Source organism: Liolophura sinensis, chromosome 10, assembly GCF_032854445.1.
Source record: "Liolophura sinensis isolate JHLJ2023 chromosome 10, CUHK_Ljap_v2, whole genome shotgun sequence".
Classification (NCBI taxonomy): Eukaryota; Metazoa; Mollusca; class Polyplacophora; order Chitonida; family Chitonidae; genus Liolophura; species Liolophura sinensis.
Genome location: NC_088304.1, coordinates 22,751,352 through 22,765,590, shown reverse-complemented (window position 1 = coordinate 22,765,590; position 14,239 = coordinate 22,751,352).

The window sequence follows — 14,239 nt, the reverse complement described above, 5'->3', positions numbered from 1 at the left end:
TGTTAAACCAAAAGTTTAAAGCTTATTTATATTTTTAATATATTCCTCAATATTATCCTAATTCAGATTTATAAAGTATTAGTTTTGTTATAAACAACAAATTGACATTCAAGTTTTATTAGCCGTGCATTACATCCTCATTAAAGGCATTGCTACGCACAGGAACTATATATATGTATCAAGTGATGGTCCCAAATACCCGTACCTTTGAAGTTTGCATCGTTTTACTATCATTCTCTCATTTAATACAATTTACACAGACGTTACATTTGAATTTATCATTAAATACACGAAAAAATATCTGTTAATTTTGAGAAAAAGCCTGAGTGATCCAAGAATGTATTCTGTTATTATAAAATAATATTGTGTCAGGTTCACCATGATATTCTGTTAGTCCAAAAAAATCTTTATGTTGAATTAATAGAATATGTGTGTTATATTGAACAGAATAACCTGCTGCAGTAACAGAATACATTCTAGCATCTCTCATATAACAGACTTTCTGTTCAATTCGACAGGTTATTTTTTTGGAGTGTAGGTGTAATTTCCAGCTCGACATCAAGCGCGCGGCGTTATGTTCCATTTAACACCCTGCAGATAAAACCAGCAAACAATAAAAACCTCCAGGAACGATTTCCAATGATTTTTTGTTTTTTTTTTCTAATTAAGGTGGCTGTGGAAAACCACGCATGTAGTGCTAAATACAAAGATGTAAATCGGGCGTGATTAATATAGCCAGACCTGACCTAGCCGCTAGGAATGTAGGAGATAGGGTCTTCATAGTTCGTATTTTATGACAGATGGTGCTAGTTCAGGTTTTTATGTTACCTGGGCCTCTTCTTGGTGGGACCGACACTAGAGTATTAGATGTATTGGAAAAGGGCAGGGTATGCTGCAAACTTCTTTGAGACTAAAGTTCAATGAGATGGGTTGTGGACCTTCAGAATAAGCCCGGAATTGTTGTGAATTTTGTGTCTATTGGTTGCATGTATTTCGAGTCGTTATTTTGACTGCTAGTAAATAATTCGGTACACGTTTAACCGCGAGTGATGATGATGCTGCTGCTGTTCTGTAAGTAAACAAACTTTAGATACAAATTGTCATTTAGATAACTGGTACATACACGTAAAAAACAGGAAACTGGAATTATTGTACGCTGGTAAGTAAATGTAAAGTCATTTATCTGTCAATGGTGTAAAGGTAGACATGATAATTGGAGTTGGTAATGGTAATTTGACACGGTACTAATTAGGATTTTTGAGCCACGAATGCACGCAAGATAACTTTCAAGATCTCTGGTATAATTATAGAGAAGTAATGGATAAGAAATTATAGGTAAATATTCTTGAGACAAGTGCAGAATAAAGTCCTTCGTGGGTACTGAACAAGGTGCTTTCTGAATTTGTCCACTACAAGGAAGTCGCGATGGACTGACTGCATGTTGAATCATGTTGAATTAGGCAATAAAATATGCAGTGATATTTATTGCAATATATTAGACAAAGACATTTTATCAAAATGCTGTATCTTTTGCTGTATTAAAAGTTGTATACAAATGGTGGTGCAAAATGTAAGGATAGCTGTCTTAACGAAGACAGTCAGGCAGATCTCATTTTAAGATGGTAGGGCCACTCGTTCAGTGGAGGCTAACAAATAGGCTATTTACGAATCAAACAACAGTTTGCCTTAAAAGAAAAGGCCACAGCCATTTTATTCCGACGTGCTTGATAACTCCTCTCCTCCTCCTCCAGCACCACTAACACCCGCATGCCGATCATATACACATTAGGCTGTTACGATATGTTTATTTATTTATTTATTTGATTGGTGTTTTACGCCGTACTCAAGAATATTTCACTTATACGACGGCGGCCAGCATTATGGTGGGTGGAAACCGGGCAGAGCCCGGGGGAAAACCCACGACCATGTTACGATATGCGTTAGTATTCTCTTTATAATAAAACTTATTTTCTATAATGCTATAGCTGTTTCTACTGAAAGTTTATTTATTTGTTTGATTGGTGTTTTAGGCCTTCTTCAAGAATATTTCACTTATACGACCGCAGCCAGAATTATGGTTGGGGAAAACCCACGGCCATCAGCAGGTTTCTGACAGACCTTTCCATACTGAAAGTTTAACCTTGATACATAACATACACATTGATACTGACAAATACAGAAAATCACTAAACTTATTAATTTTTTTTATTGATTGTTGCTGAACGATATACTCAAGAATTCCCCTCGTAGGCCTATATATGATGGTGTCCCGGGTGAAGGAAACTTGAATGCCCTTATCAGTTATTATACAACTTTTTACATTATGCTGACTTACCTATGAATAAGAGACATGTGCCCACAAGCATGTGACTTGTCGGAGACAGTTGGTAGCCGTCCGATGTTGCGTTGTCGATGTACGCTGACGGGTACGCTAGCGAAGTGCTCGTCTCCATACTTCCCAGCCTGACCGTTTGCCGCCAGGATCACTTCTCCCCGTCATATGCGGATGGTCGTCTCTCCACGGAGATTCAGGCTAACTAACCCCAGCAACTCATGGACAGGTGCAGTCTGTGGCTAGGACAGATCCGTCTAACACAGCCGCTGGCAAGAGGGATCCGCTCTGCGGATTTCCAAACGAGAACGCCGGATTTTCGGCCGACCAATCATGGCTGTGATTTACAGAGCAACAGGTATTGATCCCACTTTCAATGGAATTGGAAACTCGCTCTAATTGCGTGCTTTACTAATTAGGGAGCAATTAAAGCTTGTTAGTGATGCCAAGACTATTCCGTTCAAGATCGTACAAACTGTGTGAGAGGGTACAGGTGATAGCCACGAATGACAAATGAGGAGGCCTAATGTAACGCCATACACAAAAAGCCTATCTATAGGTCAGCGTCCTCCTTCTGAGGCTCGCTGGTTTGATCGGTAATCTGTTTATTTTTTTTTGGATTATGGCATAACGATGCCATAGCTAATGCTTTTAGTCTGTCTATAAAATCAGTCATACTCGCTATCCAAATTGCATTTAATCAGTGACGAGTAACGACACAAGCTCTAAACATGGATATATTGGAAGTTCATATTATTGTAAGTAAAATGGAGTTAAAATACCTTTTCTAATTCATAATGTTATAGTCCATAAGCTCGGTTTTGACGGCCAGAACCCATTGCCTCGGGTGACGTCATAATTATTAAAAAACAAGTGGCATGCTGGATACTGGGCGGAGTTCAATACGTTTTGACGAAGGGCGACACCAGTTATCTAAACTGCTATCGACCGATCTTAATGTTTCTGACACTGCCATAGGTGACACTGTTGGCGCGATTTTGTGCAATATAACCTTCATAAATGAATTTTATTTCATTTTTGGTATTATATGATCACACGGCAGTGTGGTTTTAGAGCTGGATGCTAGGAAATTCTGTCATTATCATTATGAATTAGAAAAGGTATTCTAACTACATTTTCCTTGCAATAATATAACTGTACAACACTTCAGTATGTAGAGCTTGTGTTGTTACGTGTCACTAACGAAAGGCAATTTTGTTAGCGAGAATGACTGATTTTACAACCTAAAAAAATGCGATGTAAAGGCTATATGAAATAGACTAAAGTGCATACTAATATTTCAGTTATACAGTGGGGAAGCGCGTCGTGGTCTAGAGGCTGAAAGAGGTCATTTTTCAATCGCTAGGACGCAGGGACGTCTATAGCGTTTGTTCAAGATAACATTTCTTCCACTAACATAGTTTACATATGTATACGCCCCATGACGGAAATTTAGTAACAAACTTGCGGAAGGTCCGTGGTTTATTCCGAGGATTCCGGCATCTTTCATCCATAAAACTGACGTCCATCGTCAAGTGAACTAATACGGTGACTCATGTTTTATGCGGTGTGCTCAGAGCCTTTCACAGCCGTGACGTAGGCCTACAGATGTGCACACCATATTCCAGGCAGACAAGACGAGTGTTATGATGCTGCGCAAACGTCCATGTACACAAGCGTCATTGACCCCGTTTTGCCGCCAAGGCCTCACAAAATGTGAGTGCGGTAGAATCTAAAAATTCCCTGCCCAAGGCCAGATTTGAACCGCACGTCTTCTGACCTAGTTATATTAAGGCTAACACTTTTAATCACTAGGCCACGGCCTGCTTAAGACGTTAAGTCATCTAAGACGTCACGTTCGCAGCACACAACATGCCACAGACCAGAAATATGGCGAGCCCAATTCTAATATCAGCTTGGGACCGATTCCAGAAAGACATTTCTGACTTAAGTGAAAATTTAAAACGCTGTCACAATGTTTATTTTTTGGTAATGGGTGATGAAATTTTGACATGTTTGTCATAACACAACACTGATGAGGTGGTTAAAATTTTAATTTACAGGACTCAAAATTAAGCTGTAAAATCATATTTCAAATTTCACTTCAATCAAATCTAACTTTGTGGAGTCGACCCCAGGGAACTCAAGGTTTCCTTTACATCTACATCTCTTAGGACCAAAAATTGTAGCAAAGATACTTTGAAAAAAGATGTTATAAATTCATTTGATTGAGCCTCAGCGTCGTATTTAAACACTTTTTCACTTTACAAAATACATACTTATAGACAATAAAAAAAAAAACATTATCAGACTAAGGCCCGTTTTGATCCCGCACCGAGGTCGCAGCGATTGAAAAGATTGGCCTTTAAAGAATACAGGAGGCATTTGGTTTTCATTTCTCAATATTAAAGTTAGGATGTGTCCTAAGATATAAAAGTGCAAGAATAGCTGAGAAGCTTTCTTCTTTGGGCGTAACATGTTTTCTTATAGGCCATACGGTGTTTCCGGGAATTAAGCAGACTTCAGTGGTGACATTAACGGCTGCCAAAGCTGCCAAAGCAACTCTGAGAAGGGAGCACAAATGGGGTGTCGCTAAGCATTCCCAGTTCATTATCTCGTAAAAATTCCTATCGTTGACGACAAATATAATTATCACAAGATTCAAATAGGCTACAAAAATTTATCGTTTTGACCCTAAACCACGGCCCGCTTCCGCTTAAATATTTATTAGGGTCCAAGCTATCCTAGCGAATACCTCTTTAAATCGTTCGGATTATTATTGATTTATTGAAAACCTTTAAAAAATCTTCTTCTCAAGAACCAACGAACGGATTCTTTTGAAATTTGGCATACTTGTAGGGTGATCCTATTTACAACAAGTTTGAAAAAATCTCTAACTCGCTATTGGCTGAACTTATAACCTCATAAAAAGTGTCTAAGTTTGATAATGTTTTTATCTATTCTGGTGTATTTGGAAAGGTTGATTCCGAATCTGCTTTCGGATTTTGCCTATCTTTGTAACATTTTGAGAAATGGTCGAAAACTGTGTTCAGTCACGTAATATCAATGGCCTGTAACTCGAGAACCACCAAAGCTAAAAACTTAAGACTTGGGTCTAATTGTAACCCGAGACATGTAGTTTCTGATGCATGCCAACATATTTGAGCTACGATATATAGTTTGTTCGCTAGAAATATTTAGATGACACCACCCTACCGTCACTCAAACCGAGAAATGAACAACTCTCCCTGCTCTCCAGAGCTATCAAAGGACAATTTTCAATCTTTGCACGTACAGCCAGCACCGTAATTCTCAGCATTCCCGACGACATTCCCCCATACCCCTGTGCTATCAGGAATATAAGTCCAAAGCGATGCCGAAAAACTACGAAAAATGTCTATCCACATATGTACCTTGAGTCATGACGAGCCCAAAACATGTTACTTTTATTAGAACAAATTCAGCCGTTAAAGAAATATCGCGGTTTCCAGTTTCTATTCGGGTCTAGACCTTAATTGCCCGTAAGGAAAAGACGGGCCCTTGGATGTGGAACAGAACACAAACTACGAAACTCTACAGCATGACTTTGGACTGAGGATCTTTTTTTTAAAGAAAACAACACACTCCTTCTATGTATATAGACCCAAATTTCACATCTTTATAGTTTCTTAACATTTCCTGTCGCCTACATGCACTCTGTCCTCGGCCGTTTTCAAAACTGAAATGAGCCCAGGCAAACCAGATGGGACACTAGAGTGGGGTCATTGCACACCATGTGTCGAGCAACCTGAAATGTACATACTTAACCAGGTACGGTGATCGCCAAGGCCTAACTCGATCAAGACGCTGAGGTGCTTTTCACCACTAGACGCATTGTAACCAAACCCAGTTGATTATTTTTCATTTTTGTCAGGTTTTTTTCTGCATGTTGCCTGTTTTTTTTTTTGTAAATACTGTTCCAATTTGTACATGTTGGCTGAAAGTGTTGAATTTTCCATTGTCTATGTACTACAGCAGTTAAATAAAGCTATTCGTCGCTATGTGTGTTAGAATATAAAAAAGCTAAATTTTTCCGATGGTGGCAGGTTAGTTCAGTGCATTACTTTCATGGTATTTTGTTATTTGACATTCAGTTGAGTATCGATGCTTGGCCACTTGTATTGCTGTAAGGAACGTAACATCTTTCATTATTATTATTATTTGTCAATTCCCAAAACTGTAATATCCCCAAAACCAGTAAAGGTAGAAAAAACAAACTATGGAGTTTAAATAACGAACATATAAAGCAACTTTGAACGTTTTGTGTTGTTTATACAGTAAAGTGATTTAACGGCCATTTCGATTTTTTTTTTATAAGCTTTAAAAAGTTTCTTCTCCACAACGTTGTAGGTAATTGTGGGTGTTGTTACTAATATTATTGCCACATACTATCGTTGGCTTTTGTTGTACAAATATCTATGACATGCCACAAAGTCAGTCAAAAGCCTCATATACATTTACGACTGACTGTTTCCGTAGATAGAAGCTCACTCACCCATCCTGTAAATTAAGCCATATCACTCCAATGTCTATCACATTAAATCATGCATGGGCATACCACATATTTAGCTAGTGTACGTATTGCTTTGCGGTCGCTGTGAGTTCAAGTCCAGCTCATGCTGGGTTTCTCTGCCCGGTTTTCAACCACCATAATGCTGGCGGCCGTCGTATAGGTGAAATATTCTTAAGTACGGTGGAAAGCACCAATCAAATAAATAAATAAATAAATAAACATTGCATACCTGAACAGGTAAAGCGTAATGTATATTTTCTCCACGTTTTCTCATGGAACCGTAAAATCTCACCACATAACTCCTTCGACGGATTAGTATGGTTGTACATATAGTATTACTATTGTTTTGTTTGTAAATATTTCAAACTAGGCGCGTTGCTGTTTCTTTCCTTTGATGATATACGAATGTATTGTAGGACCGGTTGTTCCCGCAGGGGTTTGTCGCACGATTCCATCGATATCTTTGTTTCCTTAATCATGGGTAATAGCCTTGGTAACTATCGTGCGTCGATTAATCTGTTCGGGTGCATTGAAGCATCTACACATATATATTTTTTTATTTTTTTTTTTATTTTCTTTTTATCTGTTATACACCTGTCTTATACCCTCGGGTAGACCAACCAACATAATAACGGGGATTCGCTGACCACACAGGGATTTAGTAATTGTACATGTATTTATCATTTAATGTAACAAAAATTTGCGTTTAGGGTAATTGCACAAGATATTTGCACAAGATATGTACACAGAATAAGTCTTCGCCTTAATGTGTACTTGTTTAACACAATAAATGATGTTTAAAATAAAAGAAAACTATCGATATAAAATTTTCGTGCACAGTTTCCATGTGGATCACCCTACTAAGAGTCAAAACGAGTATGCAAATTAGGCTAAAAATAGGTCTACTAAAAAGCTTAAAATGATTTAACAAACACTGTCTGTTACTAAGTGACGCCAGGGTTAAAGATCTACAAGAATTATTTTTGTACTTTGTATAGTTTTCACGTTATGACGCAAAAAACAACAAAAACTTCAAAAATTATGTCTGACGCCAGCGGTAGTAGGTCACGTGAACACTCTCGCAACCAAAGTCACAATCTCTTTACATGTGGCCCAGCACTGAGATCAACGTTTTCTATTTTATTTTCACTGGTCTTAACAGAAGCCCCAGTGGGCATCGTATCTAGCCGTCTGCGGATGAAGTTCAGTCAATTCATGCCAATCTTTTTCTCTTTTTACCCCATTTGCATTGAACTAATAGCCACTAGACTACCAGTCCCAGCAGTCTGCGGTTCAAGTCCAGTCTCTCCCGGTTCATATCCAATGTTCAAATTTTCAGCGTGACCTACGCCTGCCGCCATGTTGCAATTTACAGAAACCGTTTACGTTTTTTTTTCTTGAGAAGTGGTTTATTTGATTGAGCTTTACTTTAGACTGCAGATAGAACACTTTGGGGCAAGTGAAGCGTGCAAATATCAGTTACATATTTCAAATTATGGAAATGCACTGATTACCGAAGTTGTCGGGTGACCAAAATTTTCTAAGTATTTTAAGTTTAATAGTTTAAATATGTTACCTGGCGTAATTTGATGTTCTGACCACGTATCTGCTTCTTATTTCTTTTCTGCGATGCATAGTTTTGTCGCATCTTGCGACTGAAGTTCGAAAAAGTGCAATTTCCCCCATATGTGGAGGTCACGTGTCAGATTACTGCTGAATACATAAAGATTAAAATGGCTGAGTGCAAAGGGCTATATATGGACTATATGTGTGCCGAAAACCGTTACGGAGTTTTAATAAATTCAGGACTTATTTTGGTTAATTCGTACCACCTTTCGTTCCACGTCTGACTGGTGTTTTACACTGTACTCCAAAAATATACCGTTTATTTGACCTAATTCTGCTTATGCCATTTTCTTTAAGCTGTTACTATTTAAGCATCTGCATGAACAGTTAAAATAAAATCCGAACTATAGAGGTAAACTGACAGGAGGCCGTATTTCACCGGTTGACCTAACCATTTGTGAGATATCACACTGTCGTCGTTGGTCTGGTTTTACTCTCTATGTTGTAATCTTTTTGCATAACATTCACCTGAGAGCCAAACCTAGCGTGGCTATTTTAAGGCGTTGGCAGCCAACCGCCTGACATCAAGGTACTGACAGCATAAGTCACGTGAGGCCTAGAGCTGCCCCAAGGTTTGATGATCATACATAATTTTTATGTACGTATGCCGTTATCACTAACACGATATATGACCAGGACGCCAACTATCCAGACAGCGTCTTCACAGTCGATAAACTTATGACCCCTTGCTACACCAGGTGAAAAGAGTTTTTCTCGAGTCTGTCCGTCGCTGTGAAAAGGCGAGTTCCGATTCAGCTATCGATCTGCAGTTATTGACAATATTCATGATACGGTGCTCGGATCCTGACAATTGTGCCGTGACTACTGGGCTCTCAAGTGACACAAAAACAGTGTTTCAAAGATGCTGTAGATAGCGTTCTTATCAGATCACTGAGAATTCTGTTAATGCGATTCCGCACCATCATTTAACACGCTTGACTGGATTCGGTGTGGTGGCTTTAGGGACTGAAGAGCTCTTCCTTGAAGGAGGAAGGTAAAGGTTACATTTAGAAACACTACTGCGTATCTACAACGGCGCGGCTATATGAGCGATATGGCTAAAACCTACTGGTATACAAAGATAAGACATAAGTGCATGATCTACAGTCACTCTAACTGATGCATGTGTCTGTAGATGCGGCCACCATGTGGAAAATGCCCATTATTTACTGCATTGCCCCTTGTACGCTCACTCTCGAGCCATCATTACGCCCCGATAGAACGGTTCGTAGTGCGCGTCATCTTCGGGAGTGATGGATCCAGGGTCAATACTGGGACGAGTCACACCTAAAACCTTAAAAGAGGAAACTGCAACCTCTTCGCTTGGCGTTCAGCATGAAGGGGATAGTGCAACAGCTGGTTGACCTGTATCAGTATAATGGCTCGGGCGGGTCGGCTTACTTGCCTTCGGTAAGTCGTCTCAGTGAAACAGCACTAGATAAAAGAGCGGTGGGAACCCGTTCTGCAACAAGGAGGCACATTACATGCACTCTAAGGATTCCTTCGTTGTCATATGACTGAAAAATTGTTAAATACGACGTTAAACCCCAAGCACACACTCACTCACTCGGGTCATCATTATAGAACAAATTCAAAACCACACTATTGCAGAACCTCTATATGACAACACATCTTCCCCAAGAAGTGTACAGATCTTCAATGCTGTGCATACAAATAACAACCGTTTCAATAATCTATAAGATACTTTACTGAATATATCTGAACTAATGGTACATTTCGTTTTCCATTTCGCTCGCACTAACTTCGTCGCACTATCTGTTTCTTTTTTATGTTCCTATTTTTTTCTGTTTTCACACTTTTTCCACCTATGCTTTCCCTACCTGTCCATACTTTCTCGTTACCTTTCCCCGTCATTGTTTTCTTTCTGTTATATTATTATATTAGAATTGTATCCTCAGCCAATTTTTTGAATAAAATATTGTAAAGTTATACAAGTTGTAGAACTTACCACGCAATCCCTTTGATCAAGTGTCACTAAAATAAATTTTAAAATAACTGCTAGTATTTTTATTCTCGGATTTTATTTTTTTTAAACCATCCCTATGAGCGGAAATTAGGTCGCCATATCCATAAACATTGACAGAAAGATTAGAGAGAAGAAAAAAGAAAATATTTTAAGTTATTATATTTTAAATTTAGCAAAAACAATTGCCCTCACTGATTAGTAGCTAGAGGTCCGAGCTGAGGCCTTCACTGGTCAGCAGCCGGTGGTCTGAGCTAAAGCCCTAATGGTCAACAGATGGTGGTCTGAGCTAAGGCCCTCATTGGTTAACAGCTAGTGGTCTGAGGTGACACCCCCACTGGTTAACAGCTACTGGTCCGAGCTGAAGCCCTCACTGGTCAACAGCCGGTGGTCTGAGCTGAGACTCTCATTGGTTAACCAGCTGAAGTCCTGGGCTGAAGTCCTTAGTGGTCAATAGCTAGTTCTCTGAGGTGACGCCCTCACTGGTCAGCGGCTAGTGGTCTGAGCTGAAGCCCTTATTGTCCAACATTGTTCTAATGGTGTGGGTTAAAGCCCTCATTGGTTAACAGCCGGTGATCCGAGCTAAAGACCTCACGGGTCAATGAATAGTGGTCTGAGCTGACGCCCTCAATGGACAACAGCCGGTGGTCTGAGTTGATGCTCTCATTGGTCAACATCTAGAGGCCTGAGCTGAAGCCTTCAATGGTTAACAGCCGGTAGTCTGGGCTGAAGCCCTCACTGGTCAACATCTAGTGATTTGAGCTAAGTCCCTCATTGGTCAACATCCGGTGGTTTGAGCTGAAGCCCTCAATGGTTAATAGCCGGTGGTCTGAGCTGAAGCCCTCATTGGTCAACAGCCGGTGGTCCGAGCTGAAGCCCTCACTGGTCAACAACTAGAGCTCTGAGCTGCCGTCCTCACAGGTCAGGAGGTAGTGGTCCGAGCTGACGCCCTTTTTCATCAAGAGGTTTGAGATGATTGTAATCGTGTACAAGATTTTAGCACGGTGATTCAATAGATTCGTGTATCTGGTGCTACATTACTTTGTTCTCAACAATACTTCCCTAAAAGGATAGCTGTCTGTTCAAAAGGTGGAGGCTGTTACATGAAAACCACAGCTGGAATGGGAATAATTCTTTGAAATTCATAATCCTCAGGACAAGGTTGCCTCAGACATGTATTCTTCGATCCAACTGGTCCGCTAAACCTTAATTTACATTGTAATTTACACACCAACTATAGTCCTGTGTCATGATGGTTGTCAAAGTTTTTCATATACGGTAAATTTCGTCCCTAAGACTTGGAAAGTGTATTCCATGATTCATGCAGTTGGTTGTGACTCTTACTGATTGGGCACCGCGGGACATCATCTAGGGTGATCAGATGACGATGTGGACAGTTCCCAAATGTAATAAACACACTCCACTATCAGTCTATGCTCCTACCACCAACAGTTCATGTTTTCTTCAGTTTTAATCATAATTTGTGTACTTCACAACAGATGCGCTTGCTTGTTTTATGCTCGCCATTTTCTGATGAATGGGAATTCGGAGAAAACTCCCTGGAGACTGATCGTGACCACCGAGTTCTTTACACATTTCTCAGTGAAACCCATTTGTTTCTGAAATACATATGTACAAATATTTCTTGCATAATGAAGGCTCTGAATAGACAACCTTTCACAAAATAATGGTGGGACGTGACTTCCACATGAATACCCAAACAATTATACGTAAGCCGTTTCGAGATCTGCACAGTGCATTATAGAACTGGTACATAGCTTATTTGGCATGGCCACAAATCGAGACACTGTCTGGAATTTACAGGGTTGTGATAGTCATTGTCTGCCTTGGTACTAATTCATAGGTATAATTAGTAATGCACATGGCACTTTGGGAGCCCTTCACGCCTTGCTGTCACAGGCTCGACCCCAAGTGACAGGGATTAGAGACCATAGCTGTCATGCAGGGTGATGAAACGGACAGGGTCTAATCACCCTTTTCTTTCTTGCTCTTTCTCTCAACGACAGTAACCGATGAGCGTCATTTACCGTAAATACTGGTAAACACATTTTGGATGTGCACTACTTCAGACTACACTAGCAGGTTAACTGCTCCATGTACAGTTTCAGCAGATGTTATCCAGTGGTTTTCTTGGTAGCCTGTCCACAAAATTGTAGTTTATAAGAAGAATAACCTTGAGCATTTCAAAAAGAAAACTCAAAATATGCAGAAATGCAATACTTTATTCGCTTATGGTGTCATGATAGCCACAATACATAATGATGCAGCTAATTTTAATATCAAGCAGAAGACAAGTTTTCTGTTATTGCAGCTACAATCCGACTGTTTTATTTGATTTATTTATTAGATTGGTATCTTACGCGAGTATTATGTTGGCCGGCTGTTCTGAATCTTACAAGAAATTTACTGACTATACACAGTGAATGTACACACACCAACAATGATTTCCACTGAATATACACAGTGCATGCACACATACCAACAACGATCTCCACTGAATATCCACAGTGCTTGCACACATACCAACAACGATCTCCACTGAATATACACAGTGCATGTACACATATCAACAATGATCTCCGCTGAATATACACAATGCTTGCACACATACCAAAAATGATCTCCACTGAATACACACAGTGCATGTACACATACCAACAATGATCTCCGCTGAATATACACAATGCTTGCACACATACCAACAACGATCTCCACTGAATATCCACAGTGCTTGCACACATACCAACAACGATCTCCACTGAATATACAGTGCATGTACACATATCAACAATGATCTCCGCTGAATATACACAATGCTTGCACACATACCAAAAATGATCTCCACTGAATACACACAGTGCATGTACACATACCAATAATGATCTCCACTGAATATACACAGTGCATGTACACATACCAACAATGATCTCCACTGAATAAATGAGATCACATTAAATTATGTATAATAAATGCGTGTGTAAATGTACAATTCTTAAAATTTTAAATTTCCCAAATAAATACCTAAAAATGAGAAATTGTAAAAATAACAGAGGGAGCATCTTCCAGAATGAATCATTAGGGTTTTCACATTACACATTCCCCATGTGACGGGCCAAATTTCCTGGACTTGAGTGAGTGAGTGAGTGCTTGGGGTTTAACGTCATACTCAACAATTTTTCAGTCATATGACGACAAAGGAATCCTTAGAGTGCATGTGCGTGTAATGTGCCTACTTGTTGCAGGACGGATTTCCACCGATCTTTTATTTAGTGCTGCTTCACTGAGACGACTTACCGAAGGCAAGTAAGCTGACCCGCCCGAGCCATTATACTGATATGGGTAAACCAGTCGTTGCACTATCCCCTTCATGCTGAACGCCAAGCGAGGAAGTTACAACTTCCTCTTTTAAAGTCTTAGGTGTGACTCGATCAAGGATTGATCCTGGATCTACCGCTCCCGAAGCGGACGCTCTACCAACTGTGCTTTCCGGGCCGTTTTCCTGGACTTGAACTCACAGCGACAGCATTGGTGAGAGTTGTTGGTATGTGTTGGCATGACAGACAAACTCCTCATGTATAACACACTAGCTCACCGGCCTGCCAGACGTTTGTCCACTGGTTGATGGCAGACAAAATCCTCATGTATAACACACTAGCTCACTGGCCTGTAAGATGTTTGTCCACTGGTTGATGGCAGACAAAATCCTCATGTATAACACACTAGC